This window comes from Haliotis cracherodii, unplaced genomic scaffold (genome assembly GCF_022045235.1).
Source record: "Haliotis cracherodii isolate W230 unplaced genomic scaffold, xgHalCrac1.p SCAF_15, whole genome shotgun sequence".
In the NCBI taxonomy this organism is placed as follows: domain Eukaryota; kingdom Metazoa; phylum Mollusca; class Gastropoda; order Lepetellida; family Haliotidae; genus Haliotis; species Haliotis cracherodii.
Window position 1 is genome coordinate 25,798,048 of NW_027266270.1, and position 12,172 is coordinate 25,810,219.

The following is a 12,172-nucleotide window of genomic DNA, read 5'->3' on the forward strand; positions in this document are numbered from 1 at the left end:
CCGCTAAGTTAAGATATTTTCAATTGTGTATGGTAAAAAAATGTTCACATTGTGATGGTTCAGTTGGAACTTGATCAAGCATCAGTTCGTTTTAATGAACAATCGACGCTTAAGTTAAAACTAACTGAATCGTTCGCAATAATCATGGGGTGTCTGCTCCACTTACAACCATTTGCGATTTTTGTGATATCAGATTCTTAAGTCAACATGAACTTTAACGCAGCAGTGTAATGAACTGGCCCAACATCCCTTCCCGACTATTCCCAATACAATTAAATGTATTTATCAACACAGGCTTGTGTTCAAGCACGGAGTATACGTTTAGGGGCGATGCTATGTCAAACATTTACATCACCTTGTGTCTGGTAGCGCAATGCCTGAGTAAATCCTACGATTTACGATACTGTATTTAGTTTCATTATATCGTGAACAAGAAAAAATATAAATACCATTAATACCAATTTACATTGTGCATCCCATTCTTCCAAACACGCATTTCTTCCAAATAACTTATGAGACGGTCCCTACAGCGTCTCGTCTGTCAACATTGCAACACGTTCGTTTCGAGTAACTGGTCCATTAGGTGAAAGGTTTCTTTGAAGAGGATTTTAAATGTTTCTGAACTATTGTCGCGCAGGGCGATTCACATTCGGCGATTAGCTGCGACCCCACATCGTACTGATAACATACAGAGGTGGGATTTAGATCGGTTAGAATAGGTCTTCAGCAAGCCATGCTTGCTGTTAAAGGCGACTATGTTTGTCGTAAGAGGCGACTTACGGGATCGGGTGGTCAGGCTCGCTGACTTGGTTGAAGCATGTCGTAGTACACCAATTGCGTGTATCGATGCTGATGATATTAATCACTGGATTGTCTGGTTCAGACGATCATTTAAAGACCGCCGTCATATTATAGCTGGAATATTGCTGAGTGCGGCGTTAAACAACAATCAATCAATCAACAAATACGTAAATAACCAACAACAGTTCAGTAACACTGAGTGTTAAGTTTACATGTCGATACATATGGATGTGAATATTGCCGATGCAACGTTAAATATGAGCTTTTCTGCAATTGCACGGCTGATTTTGTATGTACTTTTCATCAACAAATTAGAGTTATCTGCCCCTTAGGCAGCATTCATTTGTCACCACCAATCACGAAGTTCCAAGTCGCAATGTTCTGTTTTGTTAGTTTGGTGGATGCCTTTCGTAAGACAGAATAGATTATTTTAACACATTTGAAATTAGAGTTCTTCTTTGAAAACTTCCTATTAAGGTAAGATCCGCTAACCACAGAGTACCGATAGAAAACGAGAGATGAGAAAATATCTACCATTGTAATAAAAATGATTTAGCTGACGAATACCGTTATTTATTAATGTCCATTTTGTATCACCTAAAAAACATTTTTCCACCAAAAGTACTTTACAAGGCCGCACTTGTTCAATTATGAAATAGATCTACTGATAATCTAACCGACACATTTTATTGAAGAGGTGTTGAAATGTTTTAGCCAAATAAATTAATCACGAATATGCGTCGCATTAAAGTGAATCAGGATTCTTACAACCTAACTGAACACGTTTATCTCGTGACTCGTAAGCCACCATGTCTGTTTCCACACCATATTTTATTGTGTCATTGTTATTGCCTTGAAGCGAAATATTCATTTTGATGTTAGAGGTTAGCATACAGTACTGATGAGCAATCAACGTGGACCGTATCTATTTGTTTGTTGTTTAACGCTGTATACTCGGCAATATTTCACCTATATGACGTCGGTCTGTAAATAATGGAGTCAGGACCAGAAAATCCAGTGATTGACATCATGAGCATCTATCCACGTAATTGGGATACGATGTCATGCATCAACCAAGTCAGCGAGCCTGACCACCCGATCCCGTTAGTCGCCTTTTACAGCAAGCATAGGTTGCTGGAGACATCTAACCCGGATCTTCACGGGTACCATATATGTATCTGTACCTGGCAGTCCATTGTCTGTCTTTATGTAAGAGCATGTATCGATTGGGGATATTCAAACGAGCTTCGTCCACGCAATTGTGATACGATGACATGCATCAACCAATTCAGCGAGCATGACCATCCGATCGCGTAGTCGCCATTTACAGCAAGCATAGGTTCCTGAAGACCTATTCTACCCCGGATCTTCTTTAAGAATATGAAAGTTAAGTTTATCATTTATCCATGGAGTAACTCTCCATTCCTTAAAAATAATGGAGCAGAGGCCCTTTTTTTTAATGAATGGAGAGTTAGGAGGATACTCCCCAACTTAAAACTCATCCCTACTTTTACTCTTTGACAAGATATTTTGTAGTTGAAAATATTTGAAAAATATACCAGAACTCTTTGTTGTCTGTATTTATACTGCGTGAGTCGACCTAGCGTGATGCAAGAGGAATGTGTTCCCTGCTGCTGCACTTGCGCCAAGCTCCGTCGCGAGTTGATATTTACAATGCTTGGTACATGGCTCTTCATAATTTCGTTGGGTCCTAAACTAGTATTTATCAATCGCTTGCACATTGTTAATACATGCTGATGGGTATAATAGGAAATATTGAGCCCCAAACAAGTGATATTTATATTACCTTATTTGGTTGTTTTTTTATCGTCAAAAGTTTATCTAACTGCTATAAATATGAGCATTGTTGTGGGCAACCTGCTCTAACACAAAATATATACATATTATTTTGAGCTTTGAGGCATTATGCAAAATTATTAAAATATTTAATAGTTAATTTGACAGCATGCCTTCATGTGTGCGGCAGTAGCTGAGATTGACAATTACACGTTTTCAAATCTAACGATGCGAGTTCGAACCCCGCTTACGGCACATGTTTTCGGGAAAAAAATACAAATATTCACTTGTACTTAAATGTAAAAAGTAGTTCCGTCTTTTCCAAGTGGACATTAATTCAAATGTTGCTTCAGAATAATGTACAGTTGACAAGCAACTCCATTCCTGAAATAATATGGAGTGTTCAAACAATGGAATGACGTCACAGATGTGTTTTAACATAGAGATAAAAAATAATATGTCTCGGTGATTCCCGCTATCCCCTACTTTCTTTGCATAGTATGCTTACAAACGGAGACAGTAACGTCCCTGGTAATGAAATAAGATAGCCTACACTGAATAAGAGCTCAACTGCGTGGATCGATGCTCATGATATCGATCACTGGATTGTCTGGTCCAGACTCGATTATTTGCATACCGCATTCATATAGCTGGAATACTGCTGAGTGTGGCGTTAAACAACATACAAACTAACTCACGTTCCAGCTTTGTTATCCCTGGCCTTTAGAAGTCTTCATCTTGGCCCGACGGCGGCAAACACCTCGTCGTCACTGGTAAAACACTTTCTGCAGCCTCTGGTGGTGGCATGTGTACAGGCGCATTGTCGGAATGAAGTACACCTGAACAGAACTTTCCTGTGACAGAGTTCCGTAGTTCCATGGTATACTTATATCGTCATACAATAGTAGTACAGATATGTTGACCTCGTTGAGGATAGTCAACTATGACCACCCCCTTACATACCCGTGAAGATCCGGAGTAGAATAGGTCTTCAGCAACCCATGCTTGCCGTAAAAGGCGACTATGCTTGTCGTAAAAGGCAACTAACGGGATCGGGTGGTCAGGCTCGCTGACTTGGTTGGTGCATGTCATCGATCCCAATTGCGTGGATCGATGCTCATGATAATAATCACTGGATTGTCTGGTCCAGACTCGATTATTTACAGACCGCCGTCATATAGCTGGAATATTGCTGAGTGCGGCGTTAACCAACCAACCAACAACCACTCCCCTTACTCCCCCAAACCGAAGTCATGACTTTGCCACTCGCTTGTATACTTCTTTGGTGGCCAAAGGTTTCCACTGTGGCTCTAAGGTTTGGACTATGCATCAAATGATGACCCAGGCCTCGTCTTGGGTTACTATACCTGCGTACACGAAGTATCCAGATTTTACTGAAAACTTGGGCACGGGTGTCCCAGTCGTCTAAAGTCGCCGATTCGCTCTGCAGAATTGCGTCCCTTGGGCACGTCTGAAACCAATAGTTGTGGGTTCGAATCCCAGTTCGCCCCGATTATGTTTCTATATATGTCAACACCCGTGCTCGTGGGTTTCACCGAAGTGGTAAACGTCCGAGACCCAAATCACTTCGGGCTTTCCTTCCACATAAAGCTGACACGCCGCGAAATAACTGGAATACTGTTAAAAGAGACGTTAAACTCAACTCACTCACTCACTACTGATAACTGGCCAAAATGTACCTGGATATGTCCAGTCAGGTCAGCTCCTGATCTGGTGTCAACATTCTGGGGGCAGCTTGCTCACGTAGACGTGTTAGTTGAGATGAATTCTACTGACCTAAGACTGATCCCAATAACTAGAGTCTGCGATATGCTGAATTGTAATAAGTCGGGTGAGGTGAAATGGGACTTAGCATCGCGTTGAAGATTATTGTTCTTATTATCCCCCGCCCAAAAAGTTGGCGGGGGATATAAAAACGGGCTCCGTCCGTCACGTTTCGTTTCCAGAGCATAACTCAGAAACCCTTCAATATTTTTTCATGAAACTTTGCAGGTCTGTCAAGTACATGCTGAACTGGTGCCTTTTGCTATTTAGAAATTTTAGAAATGTTTAATTTGTACGTTTCCATGTCAACAAGATGGACTGAGGTTCTGTGAGTGTAGGGTTCGTTTCCGGAGCATAACTCATAAACCGTTTAATATTGTTTCATCAAACTTTGCAGGCCTGTTAGGTGCATGCTAAACTGGCGTCTTTTGCTATTTAGAAATTTTTATTTTTTACGTTTCCATGGCAACAAGATGGACTTAGGTTCCAAACTCTTCTTTTTTTACAATTTCCATGACAAGTTCCACCTCGTTTAAAAAAGGTAAGGGTTTGTTTAGATTTGATTATGACATAAATTCTGCAACAGGGACGGGGATTATAGCCAAGTTAGTGGCAAACTCTTGTGTATATGTAGTGACGTGTACATTTGTGTAGATACTTGTACCAGTCCGGACTAATGCCGGTTTGAGAGTGATTGTCCACTTAGATATACCATGCCGCAGTTTACCATGGATCCCTACTCCGACACAGTATATATACGCACTCCGAGTCGACCTGTCCTTGTATTTTTCCCTTTATCCCCAGCGCCAGGCAGGGTAACAACAAGTGTGATCTTTTAATGTTGTTTTTTTGTACCGGGCTCGAACCTCCGGACAGACGGTCTATCCACTACACTACGGAGGCGGTATAATACAATGTCAGCCACTTGAATGCCTGGTCCAGTCTCGAATATTTACAGCCGGCCATCATATAGCTGGGATATTGCTGAGTGCGGCGTCAAACAACAAACCAACCAACCAAACCAGCGGTATAACATGTCGGTCAGCCGTAAGCATGCGATGGACAACCTCCACCTGAGTTTCAGACTTGGCATCTTCATGACGACCAGACCAAGGTTCACCTTCTGTGTTACTTCTTCTTGATTACGTTCAGCGGCCTATTTCTCAACTGTCCAGTGACAGACAGTCATCTCCTTATCATATCTACGTGTATTTTCTTTCGTGACATTTCCTTTTTATGAAAGGATGTTTGTCTGTTGCTTACGCCGCTCTCAGCAATGTGCCAGCTGCACGACGGCGGTCTGTAAGTGATCGAGCTTGGGACAGGCAATCCAGTGGTTGACATCATGAACATCTGTCTACCCAATTGGGACACGAGGACAATCATCGGCATGCGGGTGGTTAGATTCCTTACTTGATTCATAGCGTGCCAACGTACCGTTACGGCTCTTCTTACGACAAGCATGGGTTGCTGAAGACCATTTCTAATACGAGTTGTGTTTTGCAGGTACTCAATCACAGCCCTTTTCTCGTTCCTTTCCTTTCCGCTGTTTCTCAAACCCCTGTCAAATTCTCTAGCTGACTCCTCGAAAGCAGATGCAGTTATCAGTCTGTAACATATAGTCTTATATATACCAAGAGATGGTGACCCGTGAAGATCCGGGGTAGAATAGGTCTTCAGCAACAAATGCTTGCTGTAAAAGGCGACTATGCTTGTCGTAAGAGGCGTAACACGATGTCAACCACTGGATTGCCTGGTCCAGACTCGATTATTTACAGACCACCGTCATATACCTGGGATATTGCTGATGGCGGCGTTAAGCAACAAAAAAAACCAAACAAACAGACAAACCAAGAGATGGTATTCTTCCTACACTTGTTGAAACCTCACATTAGTCAATGCAATATCTATACCTGAGGCCTCAGGACTAGTCGATTTACCCCCGTATAACTGTAGAGGGCACGGGTGGCCCAGTCGTCTAAGGCGTCGCGATTCGCTGTGCAGAGTTGCGTACCTTGTACACGCCAGAAACCTATGATTGTCGGTTCGAATCCCGGTTCGCCCCGATTATGTTTCTAGGTTTGTCAGCACCATACCCGTGCTCGTTGGTTTCACCGAAGTGGTAAACGTCTGAGACCTGCATCACTTCGGGCTTTCCTCCCACATTAAGCTGACACGCCGTGATATAACTGGAATAATGTTAAAAGCCGCGTTAAATCAAACTCACTCACTCACTCGTATGACTGTAAAAACTATTCAACGCAGCGTTAAACCAAATCCACTACACTTTAACTAGGGTGTCAAGGGATATATTATATGAAATGCTTTTGTGCACGTGTTATTTAAAATGTACTTGTAATATATCATTTATCTTGACATAGGTAGCATTTTACTATAATGGAAACTATATTTGTATTCGCGATTGCCTGTAAATATGAATTTGGGAAACGTCCTTCTGCATTATGAAAAATTGAAGCCAATGACCCGTATTTTATGTACAATTTAGTTGGCTTTCGACAATTATCGTTTTGATATCGTGATGTACATCAACGCTATATATATGCTCACAATTCCATGGTTACTGAATCACAACGTATCGAACACATCATTAAACGCGAACATTCGCTGTGAGGAGCAGGTAGTGGAAAGGCAGCAACGTACTGGTTCATACTTGCTCCACCACAGCGCATCGAACCCATCATTTATAGCTAACAGTCGCTGGGAGAAGCTGGCAGAGGGGCGATGTGTACCATGACTGGTGCACGGATGTTAACCTGAGAATATAGATTAAATTCATCAACATTAGTAGTTTTTCAAACCCTGGAATATGTTAACTTGGCCACGAATACACATCTAATGCAATAGCCAATGGTCGGTGAACACAGATGCATGTGCGGTCGACATATAAATACATATATTGATTTTATGCTATTTCTGCTGTTACACGGGCTCGCTTGTGTAGTAAATCTGGGTCATCGCAAACAAGTACAGTTTACGAAGCACAGATATATCAGCATGCTTCATGTGTTTATTACAGAGATGATATTTTCAACAACAATAGATCGATGCCCTCCTCCCAACCTTTTTAAAGTTATGTCAAGATAGTAGAAGATTTGTACTCTCTGGTTTATCAAACCTTTCAATGAATACGTAGTGTACACACGCATACACACACGGCTTTATGAACTATGTTGCATTCCGAACATTTTGACATTGGGGGGATCTTGTGCCTATTTGTTATTTAATAACCTGTAGAATTAAAAGTGTCTCCAGTTGATGCGAACATCCATCCAAAATAATAAATATCCCCAGGTCGTATAGACCAATTAAACGTGAACATAGCAGGATCCAGAGAGGGTTCCCCCATAACCACCTTTTAAAAACCAAATGTACCGAGTTGATTTTAATACTTTGCTCTCTCTCTCTCTCTCTCTCTCTCCCCCCCCACCCCCTTTTTCATTTATTTCTTAAAGCTTCAAAGTGTAATTGGAAAAAGGTCGCGTTCAACAACAAAAGTGCTCGGCCTTACCATTCAGATTAAGAAATGAACTATTTAAAATAATAGCAGCTGATTATGTACGTAAATCTAACTGAAATCAAATCACCAGACTCCTTACATGCACACAAAGGTAGGTCCCGAACAATTCTATAATGCAGCTATCGTTGTCATCTCCCCATCTGTTGTACATGGGCACGGCGAAAAATCGCCTCGTGGACGCCCACATTGTCTCTTAGGCTATGTTACCCCGTTTTAACAACAATAATCCAATTTTTAGAAATCCGCGTTATAACGCCATATCACAATAGCGTGTTCCGCCAGGTATTGACAACACGATTTCTCCTTCCTCATGTCAAAGTCTTTATTCACACTTCAACCCTAAATGTGTATAAGTATCCGTTTCCCGCGATAATGTGTTTAAAATTAAAGCAACAAGCACGACACCGAGGCTTATCAACTTGTTAAGTTGGCCTGTTGCACCACCATGTCACCTGTTTGAGTTTTCAACCCTGTAATAATATTCACCGCATCCCTTACATGGCCGGCTCTATGGCCTGTGCTTTGTATTTGTCAAGCCACCCACACAACAGCCTTTGTGGCGGCTGGTGAAGGCCAGATTCATGCTTAACAACAGCAGACATGTCGGTGGCTAGCATCGTTTACATAGATGGAACCAGTACCATTTGTCGTCACTAATTGCGTAACACTTCTCCCCGAATATCGTTCTAATCTCGTCGGACCCATCTCTGCACCGAGTCCACCTGGGCCGGTTTCGTGAACGCGCTGCGCTTTGAACGTTCAACAGGATGTGTCGGGTCTGGTAAAGATTGACACTTCGTACATAGACTTGCAGAGGCTGTTATGGCCGGCGTGCTAATATTAAAAATGTAGCTGTTTTGACAGTCTTTGTGTTTAGAACTGTGCAGCATTGCCACGTTCTTTTGTGTAGGAGATCCAACACACATTCTGCAGTGTTTTTATTGGTTTGTATGGAAGTAACCTAAACTAGATTGTTTGGCTGTTCTAGATCACATAGCCTGAAGTCAAACATGACACTTTGGACTAAAAATACCACCCTGGACCAAAGCTTAAGACAGGACTAGAGTCAACGCTAGGATTGATGAACAATTGGATACTGGTTAATGATCTAAGCAGTACAGAGTAATATTAAGGTACATAAAGTAGCTACAGCATGAAGATAGATAATATTATATTCATATTAGCTCTTTTTCGATCATATCATGATATAAAATATATAGATCGATACCTATGAAATATCAGTTTACAGTTATGTCATGCAGTTGATTCGTGTGACAACTTTCATTATCAGATAGTATTTTTTTCTATTGAAGTAAACAGCAGAAAACGAAATCAAATTGGACCAATATGTACTTATCCCTTTGGCTTCTCATTGGTTCTTCTTGCTGTGATATTAGCAACTGAAATATGGTAACGTCGTATCTGGACCAAAGGCCTTTCAAGTAATGAACATTATTTTTACAATACCCAATTGTGTAGATCGATGCTCATGATGTCAATCACAAGATTCTCTGGTACAGACTAGATTATTTAAAGACCGACGCCTTAAAGTTTGCGCGGCATTAAATAACAGCAAACAATATTATTACAATAGGTTAAGAAAGACAGGGATCTCGTTAATCTGAAAATTCATGAATTAACGAACTCTCGTGTTCATACTGTAACCTGCGCAGAAAGAAGACTTTATCTTCGGGAAACATTTGCAACTGTAATTGTAGTCCATCTGCATATATCATCTTAAGAATTATGAATAAACGTGCATATCTACGCACTGAACAACAAACTACCACTCTCCCAACCGTAAACGGATCTGTGGAATATCGCATATTGTGTAGCCAATCAGAATATTCTTAGCACGGAGGTATGTAATTGTTTCAAAATTGTAATGCGGATGAAATTGTAGAGTAGGTTTCATTTTTCAACCACTGATTTATACCATTGACATTATGATATTAAGGCATCACCAGCCACGTGCCGTTTAGTGTATATCACATTTACGTTGTTCATTGTAAGAGAGAGTCTAGGTCTCCAACTTTGCAAAAAGGCTCCATATGCATTGGACCCGTGTGGTTACTGTCTGGTAAATGCCGTTCAAAGATTCATGGCATGTCCTATACTCCACCCGTTTGTTAATGTCCTGTAGCAGTATTGTCAATATACCCCCTAAAGCAAGTACATATCGTATAACAGACTGATCCACAATTGAGAAAGAGGGGTGCACAGATATCCATGTCCCGACCTGAACAAAAGCGCGTGTTAGGATGTCTGGAAGAGGGATCAGGGACGCGGTTGTATCCGACCCTCAAAACTCAAAGAGTTTTGCCCCAATATCATTCAAGAATATCCTTTAATTGTCCAAAACATATCCTATAAAAGGTCACATATTGTCAAAGGTGAAGGACCCGCTTCAAACATAACACACTTGTAAATATTGTATCTATATCTTGTCACGCTCTCTAAATATACCCTCAAAATTAGGATATTTAATGTAACAAGCTTAATTAACTCTCAACATTCAAGGGCATATCCTGGAACAAACCTATAAATAACTCTCAACATTCAAGGGCATATCCTACAACAAACCTTTAAATAACTCTCAACATTTAAGGGTATATCCTACAACTAACCTATAAATAACTCGCAACATTCAAGGGCATATCCTACAAGAAACCTGCAAATAACTCTCAACATTCAAGGGCATATTCTACAAGAAACCTGTAAATAACTCTCAACATTCAAGGTCATATCCTACAAGAAAAATATAAATAACTCTCAACATTCAAGGTCCTACAACAAATCTGTAATAACTCTCAACATTCAAGGTCATATCCTACAACAAACCTGTAAATAACTCGCAACATTCAAGGGCATAGCCTACAACAAATTTGTAAATAACCCAGGTGTCAATGTACATATTTCATATTTAATACAATTGAAAACAATCCTCATATTACAAAACCCACTTATTAATAACCCCAGATGTCAAGGACATATCCCATAACGCACTATTATATATTATACCAAATGTGTAACTAACTCTAAACGGTCAAGGATGTATAGTCTATTAATTTTATAACACGAATGTAAATGATTCTTGCTGGACACAGATATAGCGTATAACACACTTGTCGGGGGCATGTCCTATAGGAATCATGTGACCTGCCCTGGACGGATTTGACAAGGCGGCCCAGGTGGCCCAGGTGTCGCAATTCATAGTGCAGAGTTGCGTCCCTTCCGCACGCCAGAAACCAATGATTATGGATTTGAATCTTGTTCGTCCCGATTGTGATTCTAGGCAGCACCATACCCGTGTTCGTGGGTTTCACCAAAGGGGTAAACGTCTGACACCCGCCGCACTTCGGGCTTTCCTCACACATTAAGCTGACATTCTGTGAGATTACTGGAAAACTGCTCAAATCGTCGTTATTTCTAACACACTCACTCTTGTTTCTGCGCCCTAATCCATACTGATCGAGCCCTATCCCTTTACAGGACTGTTTTGGGTCAATGATTAGTACTGACAGGTGCATGTATTAATTATGGATGAAATACTGTATTTTCCTTAAAATATTAAACGGATTCGAAACTCGAGTGTTATTTCAATAACCGTGTGAAAAGAATTAGATTTAATCCGGAACTACTTTCAGTCCTCCTCTACGAAAATTCATCATTAATAGACGCTTCAAATAACATGTTCATGCCCTCGGCTGACCTGATAACGTTGACATTCTAACTGGACGAGATGGGCATGATTTATGCAGACTTAGCCAAATTTCTATATTAACTAAGTAACATAATACGTCTGGGAATCAGCTTTTGTCTTGATGATGGTTAGGCCCTTAATTGTAATAGTTAGATCACGAGGGCGAAAGGGTAATGATACACTATCGGCCAGGTCACACATTGTGTCCATCCGAGCCTCACTAATCGCCCCAACTAATACATTAAATTCACTGAAGAAGACCCTTTCTGTTGTACTTTCAAAACGCGTTTATGAGTTTTCCTTCAAATTACAAAATATACGTACTTACTCCATACATACGTGTTCACATTTTGTGTCAGAGAATTGCAGAAGCGGCGCTTCTATTGTTACACTTTTAAAACACTTGAAACGTGTTTTCTTCTTAGTAAATGTTTTATTATGAAACACCAGTAAAAGAATGGTACCTGACAATCGTCACGGCCGTTTTATTACATACATGTATAAACAGGTAGACTGTATAAGGCTTTCAAATACGTCCTGGTATAAAA